Below are 10,666 nucleotides of genomic sequence, written 5' to 3'. Positions count from 1 at the left end.
AAGTGGGTTGTTGATAAAGCTCTTTTAGAGAGGAGCCTAGATTATTGGCTAACAGCGTGATGTAGAGAAGAAACTTGTGATCAAGATGCATGTAATAGAGAAAGCTCTTGCACAAAAGTAGCTTACTCCCAAGAGAAAGTAGAAGCTACCTAGGGAGGGTGATAGATTGGTAGTTGATTGTTGAAAGGTGGATTAGTGGCATAAATGGTGTTAAAAATGAGCATAGAACTATAAGACCTTAATTAGGCATGCATACCCCTAGTAAAGTCTAAAGTGATAGTGGAGGACATGCAATTTTCCTGGATTTAATCCAATTAAATTTTCCTAACTCAATTTTAAAGGCAGGATTGTTAAAAAAACTTGACTGGATGATAGAGTCAAATGGGTTTAGTCTATAATCATGGTTTTCGAGCACATAGTATTAGTGACCTATGATATTGATCTTGTGGATTACATGTAATGAAGCCTTTAAAAAGTTTAGAATCCTCCATTATTAAGTTTAAAGAAGTAAATAAGTGAGGGTTCACTTACTGTAGCTTGGTCATTGTTGTTCAAATGGTAGTAGAATTTATTTAATGGCTATTTTTTCCTAGAAGGGTTTTCGAGAGTAAATTGTGTGTTATTGCTATGGTGTTTAAATTTTTCTCTTCAACATTTTTGTCTTAACATTCATCACTAGGAGAGAATACATTGCTATGTATTATTTGATATATATGTATTAAAAGAGATAGTATATAGGATATATATGTATCAAAAGTTCTTTTTGGTTTTGGGAAGAATAACATTTTTGTCTCATGATTTGAAAGAGACAATATATAGGAAAATATTTTTCTTTTTTTTTCTTTTTTTTTTCTTTTTTCTTTTTGTAATATCTGAGATGAGGATTAAAATACTTTTTTGCAAATGGTGTATGTCTATATATATATATGTGTGTGAGTGAGCAACTTATCAATGAATAATAGTTGATCAATTTATCAAAATGAATTAGAAACATTGAAATATGAACTACAAACACAAAAAAAAAGTTAGCAAATTTAATTGTCTTTATTAATAAAACATTGATGGTCTGTAGAGAAATACAAGTATATGAAGAAATTATAGAATAAAATACATATCAAGAGAACTCATAAATTATGACAGAAATATCATATTAAAATGGCATTTTATTAATATCCATGACATCCCAAACTACAACCAAACAACATATCAACATCACTTTAAAAAAAACACAATATTAACCTATATTTTGAAGAAACTCAATTTTAATACAATTTATTCTCATAATAACATATATCCTTGAAATCAAAATATTAAAAAAAAAGTTATCCAAAAATCATATAAACTTAGATTTTCCACAAAATATTAAACTGGATATACATTGATTCTTCACCCATATAACTCTACAAATTATATATAATACTTAAAAAAATACTACTCATCTATTTAATTGTAACAACATTAGAAACAAAATAACATTTTAAAATAATTGTAACAACATTAGAAACAAAATAACATTTTAAAATATTATAAGAAAAACAATGATATGAAATTTAACTTTTATCTTCCAAATTGAATATTTTCAATTACATATTATTGGTATTACATCATCTAATTATTAAATTAATTAATAAATGAAAAAACAAAGCAAACGAACTTACACAAGTCCGGATACTCAAAATGTTTATATCCAATAAGTCCCAACTCTCAAATATTTCAAACCAATTTATTGCCTGAAATCTACTATCCCCAAATGTTTGAGGACCAATTTATGAATTCTACCCTACGTGAAAATGCTCCACTTCCTTCTTCCTAGAGATAGACCTGCAACACAAAACTCAAAAAAACTAGTCTGCAGTTTGTTTATAACAAGCCTTAAAGGGAGAATCAGGACCGCTTTGATAAACTGAACCTGAAATTCACAGATCACTAAAATTGCTTTGATAAACTGAACCTGAATTTGGAAAGTCCTCATAGAACCATGGTTTCAGGGAACATTCCTCATGTGGAAAAGAGCCTGGAGCATGACCCACTACTTCTGTTGATCCATCCATGGTTGCTTTATGATTAGGACTCTCTGACAACCCAAGATATGATTCCAAAACAGATAATTGTTTGGAAAACTGAAGCTGCATGATGTTATCCTCTGTTTGGTAGCATTCTGTGCCACCGTTGACCTGAATAGGGATGTTCACAGCAGAACCTTGTGTCCCATCGTTGATCTCCATAGAAGAATTCACACAAAAAGTTTGTGTTCCACCGCTGACGTTCATGGTATGAACAGATCTGTCTTTAACAACACCATTGACTGGGGTTTTATGGCTGCAAATGGAGACTCATTTGTGTCCCCATATTCAGATGTAATTTCTGGGTTTTTGTTTCATGAGCCCATGGGAAACGTGCCCCATCAAATGAGATGCTGCTCTGATCAGAATGAAAATGACCTACTGGATTGGAAGATTTCACCGGTTCGAAATTTGCGACATCGCTACACGCAGTGGACATGAAATTGCTCACCTCTGAATAGTTATGGCTACAGAGCTCATAAGAGCACGATTTCTGCAAAGTTTGGCTCAAATTGCTTTGCTCAGAAGATTGGACTGTGGATACATTGGAATTGCTTTGAAATGGAGCACTGGGTTTTAAGAACAGAGAGTCCCCATACTCCATATCATCGTAGCCATAGTTTGGAAGAGCCGATCTGCAGACATCCTTCAAAGAGGGTTCCATTTGGCCGTTTATACAGTCACCCTCTAATAGATCACGCTTTGGTAAATATGAGGGTTTTACGGTACTGTTCATATTAAAACCCTGTAATAAATCAGGGTGTTTTGTACAGTATTTTACTTTCTTCCTTGACATTATCTTGCTACTGTCCATTTCTACTGAGCATGAATCATTGACAAAGTTAAGCTTAGCTTTCTTTCCTTTAATCTTCTTAGCCTCTGCGTCATAGGCCCTGGCAGCTTCCTCCGCCGTGTTAAACGTTCCAAGCCAAACCCTAACCCCCTTTCTGGGATCTCGAATCTCCGCAGCCCATTTTCCCCATGGACGCTGTCTGATGCCTCTGTACAAATTCATCCTCTTCCTTCCCGCGTTCTTGGCCGCGGGCTTTTCGAAATCCTTCACAGGAGGAATCGCCTTGCTTTCACCACCTTTCAGCACCAAACAAAGTTAAAATAACGAAAGACGAACCCTGGCAAGCATAATCAATTTCTCAAATGCAGAGAGATCGTTAACATTCAGAACTCACCTGAAAAAAATTCCTTCTTGGAGTTGAAAATATTCTTGCTGGGCTTATTCTTCTGCTTGTATCCCTCGTCGAAGACGACGAAACCCTCGCCCAAGCTGCCGGATTTACCGGAGGATTCCGACACTGCCCCGCCATTAATGAACAATTCAGCGAACTTGTCAAAATCCGGCCACAAATCCCTGTTCCTTAACCGCCGAGATCGACTGGCGGCAACGAAATCCGAAATAATGGCACCTCCACACATCGTTTTGGTTTCAAAACTGGTACTGCTGCCTCGGCAGGAAAGGAAACAATGAGCTTAAAGGAATACTGATTACACAGAATGGAAGCATGGGATTCTCCGACCACTACTGAAAATAAAACCATCAGCTTCTGCTTATATAACAGGGAGGAACTTTTGTAGTCAAAGGTCAGAGCGACGAGGAATTTTAATAATTGGAAAACTTAAAAAAACATCATATTCTATTATATTTATTAAATTAATTTGAAAAACAACTCATCACAATGAAACCACTGGCTTCTCGACAATTGCTCAACACAAAACCATATATTCTTAAAACAAATGGCGGGTTGAGGTTTGAATTTTGCACCTTTGTTCTTTTTTATAAAGAAGTAATTGGCAATTGGAATTATTTAATACTTTGGTAATAGTTAAGTAAAGTTGGTACAGGTTGATGACTAAATTTAGGAATTTGAACTTCTAACTTAACCATTTATTTTCACAATAATAATCAATTCGAAAGTTATGATATCAATAAACTCATACACACCATATATATCTAAAAACTTATATTAACATATCATATTCTTTTATATTTAATTATGTATATTCATTAATTTCGAAAACAACTAATCACAATAAAACTCAACTAATCGGAATGAAACCACCAGCTCCTCCACCATTGCTCAAATCAAAACAAAACCGTTGCCTTTTGTAAAGAATTATTTTTAAAATAAATGGCACGGCTGGGTTGAATTTTGCATCTTTAAACCATTAAATAATTAATAATAATTAAGATTTGAATTTTTTATTTTTTATTTTTTAAATTATAGTAATTAATAATTGGATCAATTTCATATTTTAACTACTACTATAATGTCTAAGTGAATCAGGTCACCTTTACATATGGCCCAGGGGTAAACTCCAGACGTTTGAATTTCTTGGGTCAATCTCATATTCTAATTACTACTAAAATCTCCAAGTAAATTAGGTCACCTCCACATATGGTCCATGGGTAAACTTGAGAAGTTTGAACTTGGGATCTCGTAGTACATAATACTTCATTTTCACTACTACTACTATAACATCTAAGTGAATTAGGTCACCTCCACATATTGCCCATGGGTAAACTTGAGAAGTTTGAACGTGGGATCTGGTAGTACATAATACTTAATTTTCACTACCATCGGGAACTAAACTACACTCAACCATTAAAAAATGAAAATGTAAATAGATTTTTATATAAAAGTATTTCAAAATACAATAAATAAATGCTAACATTTGACATTATATATTTAATGGTTGAAAGATTTGATATTACCTAGCATAATTATATAAATTGATTAATTAAAAACGCTCATAAATATCAAAACACTTACCTCATAAATTATCTTGTCTTGATAAAAAATTAAAAATTATAAAAATTAACTAAATTATGAGTTTATGTTAAATTATTATTATTATTATTATTATATTATATAAAACAAGATTCTTAATCATGAAGATATATCTCCACTTTATCATAGAGATTCTTAACTTATAAATATGTTGGTACCAATACCACGTGCCAAATGCCAAAAAACCATAACTTAGTTCATAGTAAAAAATATTTTATATATATATATATGTCTTTTAATTTAATTTTATAATTTTTTAAATTAAATTGAAAAGCAAAAATGTGAACTATCTCTATTTTGCATGTGCGTGTGTTCATAGAGTTGAATTAACTATAGGATATTACTAAAAATATTTGTGCATATTTCGTAAATGTTAAATCCTTACTATTTGTGTATTAATTAATAATAATTAAATTTGGGAAGGTAAGAGCATGAGGGGTTATCTTTCACCTCGATGAAGAAAGAGAGTCTCAATTAGCCTAGGTCTTAGGAGTTGCTGCAAACAATAAGGTGAGGTATCTTGTGTTATGGTAGGGTTTCGAAATGACCCTCTCCAGAGGTCTTTGGCTTTGATAGTTTTTGGAGACTCTAAGATTGTGATTCAGCATGTTATAAAATGTCGAAAGAACGATGATCAATTTCTTTCTACAATGTTGCATTGAATCAAGTTGACAGTGGATAAATTCGAATTGATTGAATTTTATCACATTAGAAGAAACCTTAACGAGGTAGCTGACTCCTTGACCAACCAAGGGGTGCAGTTAAAACAAGAAGAAATCAGGTATGATGATGGGAATATTTTAAACAAAGTTATACCATATTAATGACAAGTCTAATCATTGTTCTTATCATGCTGAGGCATATTAAAATGAGGACAATGCGTCGAACTAAGGTATTAACTCCCATCGTGCATAACCATGAAGCCATAAAAAATGGAAGGATGTGGTGGCTTTGGGAGAATATGGAGAGATGTGCCAAACTGGGCATTTGGGAATGCGATGTTACCTTGAGAAGGACAACGAATAGATGTAATAATGAAGATAAGATATATAGTGCAGAACAGATGTGTGAGCTCTCATTCTGCAAGATCATATTTTAATGTGGTGGTGTACACTTGATTGATTTTTGCCAGGTCGATTTGCTCTTCATTATGGCTCTTGTAAATGGTGCTTTGGAAAAACAAATAGACCTTAATGTGGAATAGCGTGAGGGTGAAGCAAAATGGGAAGGTGAGACGATATTTATCAAAAGTATGGGGAAGTCGGCAGTTGTGAAAGGGAATTACGAACTAGTATTTGTTAAATTTGCCTTCGTCTCTAGTCTATTTTTACAATAATGGAGCACATTCTGAGGGATGACGAGGAGGACTTTGGCTCAGTTCTTGCTAGAATCGCAAGATCACTTGAATTCACAAACTCCTTGGTATCGCGCCATGCAAAGATGATCTCAACTGAAGCTACGACACAAAATGAATTAATGGCTCATCAGATGGGTGTATTGGAGCTTAAATTTGACTGACTCTAGTTGGAAACAAAGATGTTAGAACTTAGAATGGATAACCCAGGGAGGGTTGTAGAAAGGGGCATTGACGATGAGCCTCACCCAACAGACAATGGAGCGGGTATCTTGAAATTGCAATTCAATATGAAGATGAAAACAATAATCGTGCAAGTGACAACAATGATCGTGTGAGTGCTTAGTAAATCAGTTCTGAACAGGTCGTTGAAGCAAATAATTGTGTTCATGAAGCCCAGGGCTGGGAAGACATGTAGTTTTTCTTACTTAGTATTTTATGATGTTATGCAGATATGTTGTTTTTGGTGGAGTTTTTTGGATAATATATGGAATTCATTGGTTTAGTATTGTTAAATGCATCTTAGAGTATTGCAAAGATAGTGTAATTTTGAAATTTTGGACAGATGTAATAGATTATCTGAACTATGTTGTAAAAGGCCCTAACCTTCAAACCAAGTTTGTTTATCTAATATAATGAATACTCGTTCCTTTAAAAAAAAAATGATAATTAAATTAAAATTCTAGAAAACTATTCCAAAATTGACACTCATAAGTGATATCATACAATTCAAATTTTTTAAATTTATTTATTTTTTTCAAATAATTACTTTGTTTTTATTTATATGTCATGTTTTTGTAAACAGATGAATAATTTTTGTATAAATTGAAAATATGGGAAAACTATTGAGACCGGATTCTCTACATGATCATGATATTAATGACATTTTGTTGTTTGGGAAGGAAGGAAAGGGGCATGCTCAATCATGTATTGGACAACAACATGTATAATCACACAATGAAATTGACTTTGCCCATTAAAACAATCTAAAACCAAAATAAAAATCATAAATATACCATGTGTATAATTTTTTTAACTAGTGTTGCCTACTATAGTCCATCCCATCCAAAATTAAGTAAAACATGAAAACATATTTTGATAACATGACTAATCCTTCAGAAGGGTTATCCACCTTACAAGTTGACTAACATCTCCCTCTGAATCAGTGTACTGCAGATTTACCAGCCCACAAGTCATCTTTGTCACCTTATTTTCCATCTTCCTCACATGATTTTGAGTCTCATCTAAGCAAAGCAAAATTTCTTACTACTCCTGTGAGCAATCCACTAAAAATTTCCACGTGATCGTTTTAACCAGCAAGGGGTCATGATCAATCATGTACTAGATGTCAACATGTATATTTTTTTTTATAAGCTCGGTGAGTGTTAGTTTTGAATATAGCCGTTAGTTGTTTTTTGAAGTTTACAAAATAATTATAAATAATAAGTTTGGTGAACGAAAGCTCAGTAGGTATGCAAGTTGTGGTGAAGTGGCCGACAAAAGCCACGAGTGTCCAGATATGCAAGGGAAGGGAATATTGTGTGGACTTCACTTCCAGGTTGTGAAGACACGTGTGAAACGCGCTGGTCGCACTTGACTCTCGAATGGTTTCGAGCCAATCACAAGGAATGTGCCCCTCTTACATCGTGATATTTATTTCTTGTCAAGCACAAGAATGTTCCCCTATTCCATCGTGATAATTATTTATTTTTTTTATTGGGTTTTATTAATTCGAAAGCTATTAGTGTGTAATTTTCACCAGGAATTAGCATCAGTCAATCTTTGATTTCATCACGTTGTAATTTTTTTTTAAAAATAATTTTAAATATATTAAAATAAGAGAAATGCTATATTTCATAATTATTATTAAGAATTTGTAGGAATTTGGGCTTGCAATATCTCTTGAAACTGTTTTTGTTTGGCTAAGAGCTTGTATTTCTCAGACATAGGTTAAAGGCCCAAGACCCAAAGGCATCTAGTAGGAGTGAAAGCTTGCCCTCTTATAGACCATCAGCTAGTTATTCCAGGTGGCATGGTTTTCATTGAATAATGGTGATGAGTCAACGTACATTGGCGGATAACAGCGAGAAATGATTGTCCTCACTGTTGGTTTGACAACTAATTTATAATAGGTTTTCCCACCTATGAAAAAAATTATCACGAAGAATTAATACTAGTCAATCTTCTCGTAAGAGTGAAACTCTGCCCTCTTACAAACCGTCAGCAAGTTATTCTAGTCGACATGGTTTTCATTGAATAACGATGATAAGTCAGCCTACATTCGTGGATAATAACTAGAGATAATAATCCTCACTGATAGTTTGACAATTAATTTATAATAATTTTCCCACCTATAAAAAAAATTATCATTAAGAATTAATATTAATCAAGCTTAAATTTTCCCTTGTTCTTATTTTTTAATTATAATATATAATTATATTAAAACAAAAAGAGCTTGCATTGTAACTATCACTAAGAATTTGCATGAGTCAATCTTCAATTTCAGGACGTTGTAATTTTTCAAATTAAAAATATTTAAATATATTAAAACAAAAAGAGATTGCTTTTTTTTAATATTTTATTTTGTTTAATTTTTAATTTTTATATTAGTTTAGATTTATTTTAATTTCAAATTTATTAAGTTATTAGTAGGATTAAATATTTTTTCACTTTAAAAAATAGTTTATATTTCAAAAGATTTGATTTTTAATGAGGAAAAAATGTTTTTAGAGGAACTTTGGTAAATTTGTTTGAAATGTTTGACATTTCGGATGAATCTTTCACCCATCATCATTAGGGACATGAAGCAAGAAACAAAGATGAAGAGAAAGAGACCATTCTAGATAATAATAAAAAACAATAGGAGAGAAACATTAGGCATAGAGGTTAGAATGGAAAAATGTTTTTTTTTTTTTTTTCTTTTGGTCAGTAAGAGCCCACGAGGGATTTGAACTAGTGATCTATCACAAGGAGTGCCTTAAGAGTGCACCCATTCACCCTCAATCCAAAGTCCCATGGGCAAGAATAGAAAAAATATTAATAATATTATAGAAAAGAATATAATTAAGTTTTATTATTTATTATTTTTATTGTATTATTATTAATTAAATAATTCTTAACTATTAAAATAGATTGGTAGTGGCACAAATGGTGCTAAAAATGAGCATATAACTATAAGACCTTAGTTAGGCATGCATACCCCTAGTAAAGTCTAAAGTGATAGTGGAGGACATGCAATTTTCGCAGATTTAATCCAAATAAATTTTCCCAACTCAATTTTAAAGGCGGGATTGTTAGGAAAAACTTGACTCGATGATAGAGTCAAATGGGTTTAGTCTATAATAATGGTTTTCTAGCACATAGTATTAGTGACATATGTTGGAATGCAGCTTTTAAAAAGTTTGGAATCCTCCAATATTAAGTTTAAAGAAGTAAACAAGTGAGGGTTCACTTGACTGTAGCTTGGTCATTGTTGGCCAAATGGTAATAGAAGATATTTTAATTGTTCATTTTTTCCCATAAGGGTTTTCGAGAATAAATTTTGTGTTATTGCTATGGTGGTTATATTTTTCTCTTTAACATTTTTGTCTTAACATTCATTATTTGGAGAGAATACATTGTTATGTATTATTTGATATATATGTATTAAAAGAGATAGTATATAAGATATATATGTATCAAAAGCTCTTTTTGATTTTGGGAAGAATAGCATTTTTGTTTCATGATTTGAAAGAGACAATATATAGGAAAAAATTTTCAATTTTTTATTTTATTTTTTTTTGTAATATTTGAGATGATGATTAAAATACTTGTTGAATTGAGGCTTCTTTGATCCATATTATTTTATAAGTAGAACTTCGACGTAAATCACATAAGAGAGACATTTGTCAACGCGTTTCGAACCAACCAGTGTGGCTCATCATCAGGACAAGTTGAAGAAACAGATCCAGCTATGCATGCTAAATAGTCTGAGCATAGCTTCCAACGGCTATCTTGATCAACGACTAATTTTGACTCAAGGCCTAAAAAGTCAAAATGATCAATTAATGGGAGTTAATTAAATTATAAAAGAAATAATTAATAAGAATTAGTTAGATTAAGGACCTGATATATATATATATATATATATATATATATATATATATATAATTATATGTGAGGCAATTCTAGTTAGTTATAGTAACTAAATTTTATTAGAAAAAATATTTATATAATAAAAATAATAAAAGATAGTTGAAAGGTATAATATAAAGGGTATAAATAAAAATATAAGGGGGCTAGTTAGATAATAACTATAACTTTAAAAGAGATAATTTAATATGGTGGTAACTTATTGATCAGTAAAAAGTTATATATAAATTAAATGTAAATTAATTAGATAAAGGACCTTACTTTATAAAATATTCAGAAGGTAATTAGATATAGTATTATATAGTATTAATCCT

The 10,666-nt window shown here is 31.7% G+C and overlaps 1 pseudogene across 1 annotated transcript; it reads right to left on the bottom strand.

Moving 5' to 3' along the window:
* Positions 1-1,688: 1,688 nt before the first annotated feature.
* Positions 1,689-3,682, bottom strand: LOC149175338 (ethylene-responsive transcription factor RAP2-2-like; annotated as a pseudogene). The gene is made up of 3 exons (XR_016258547.1): positions 3,251-3,682; positions 2,300-3,152; positions 1,689-2,219 (listed from the first exon to the last, which is right to left on the bottom strand). The product of XR_016258547.1 is annotated as an ethylene-responsive transcription factor RAP2-2-like (transcript).
* Between the last annotated feature and the right edge of the window lie 6,984 nt (positions 3,683-10,666).

Source organism: Pinus tabuliformis, chromosome 4_1 (genome assembly GCF_031772625.1).
Source record: "Pinus tabuliformis cultivar Carrire ecotype Pingquan chromosome 4_1, CPIR1, whole genome shotgun sequence".
Classification (NCBI taxonomy): Eukaryota; Viridiplantae; Streptophyta; class Pinopsida; order Pinales; family Pinaceae; genus Pinus; species Pinus tabuliformis.
The sequence above is the reverse complement of the archived record's forward strand: the minus strand, read 5'-3'. Positions and strand labels throughout refer to the sequence as shown.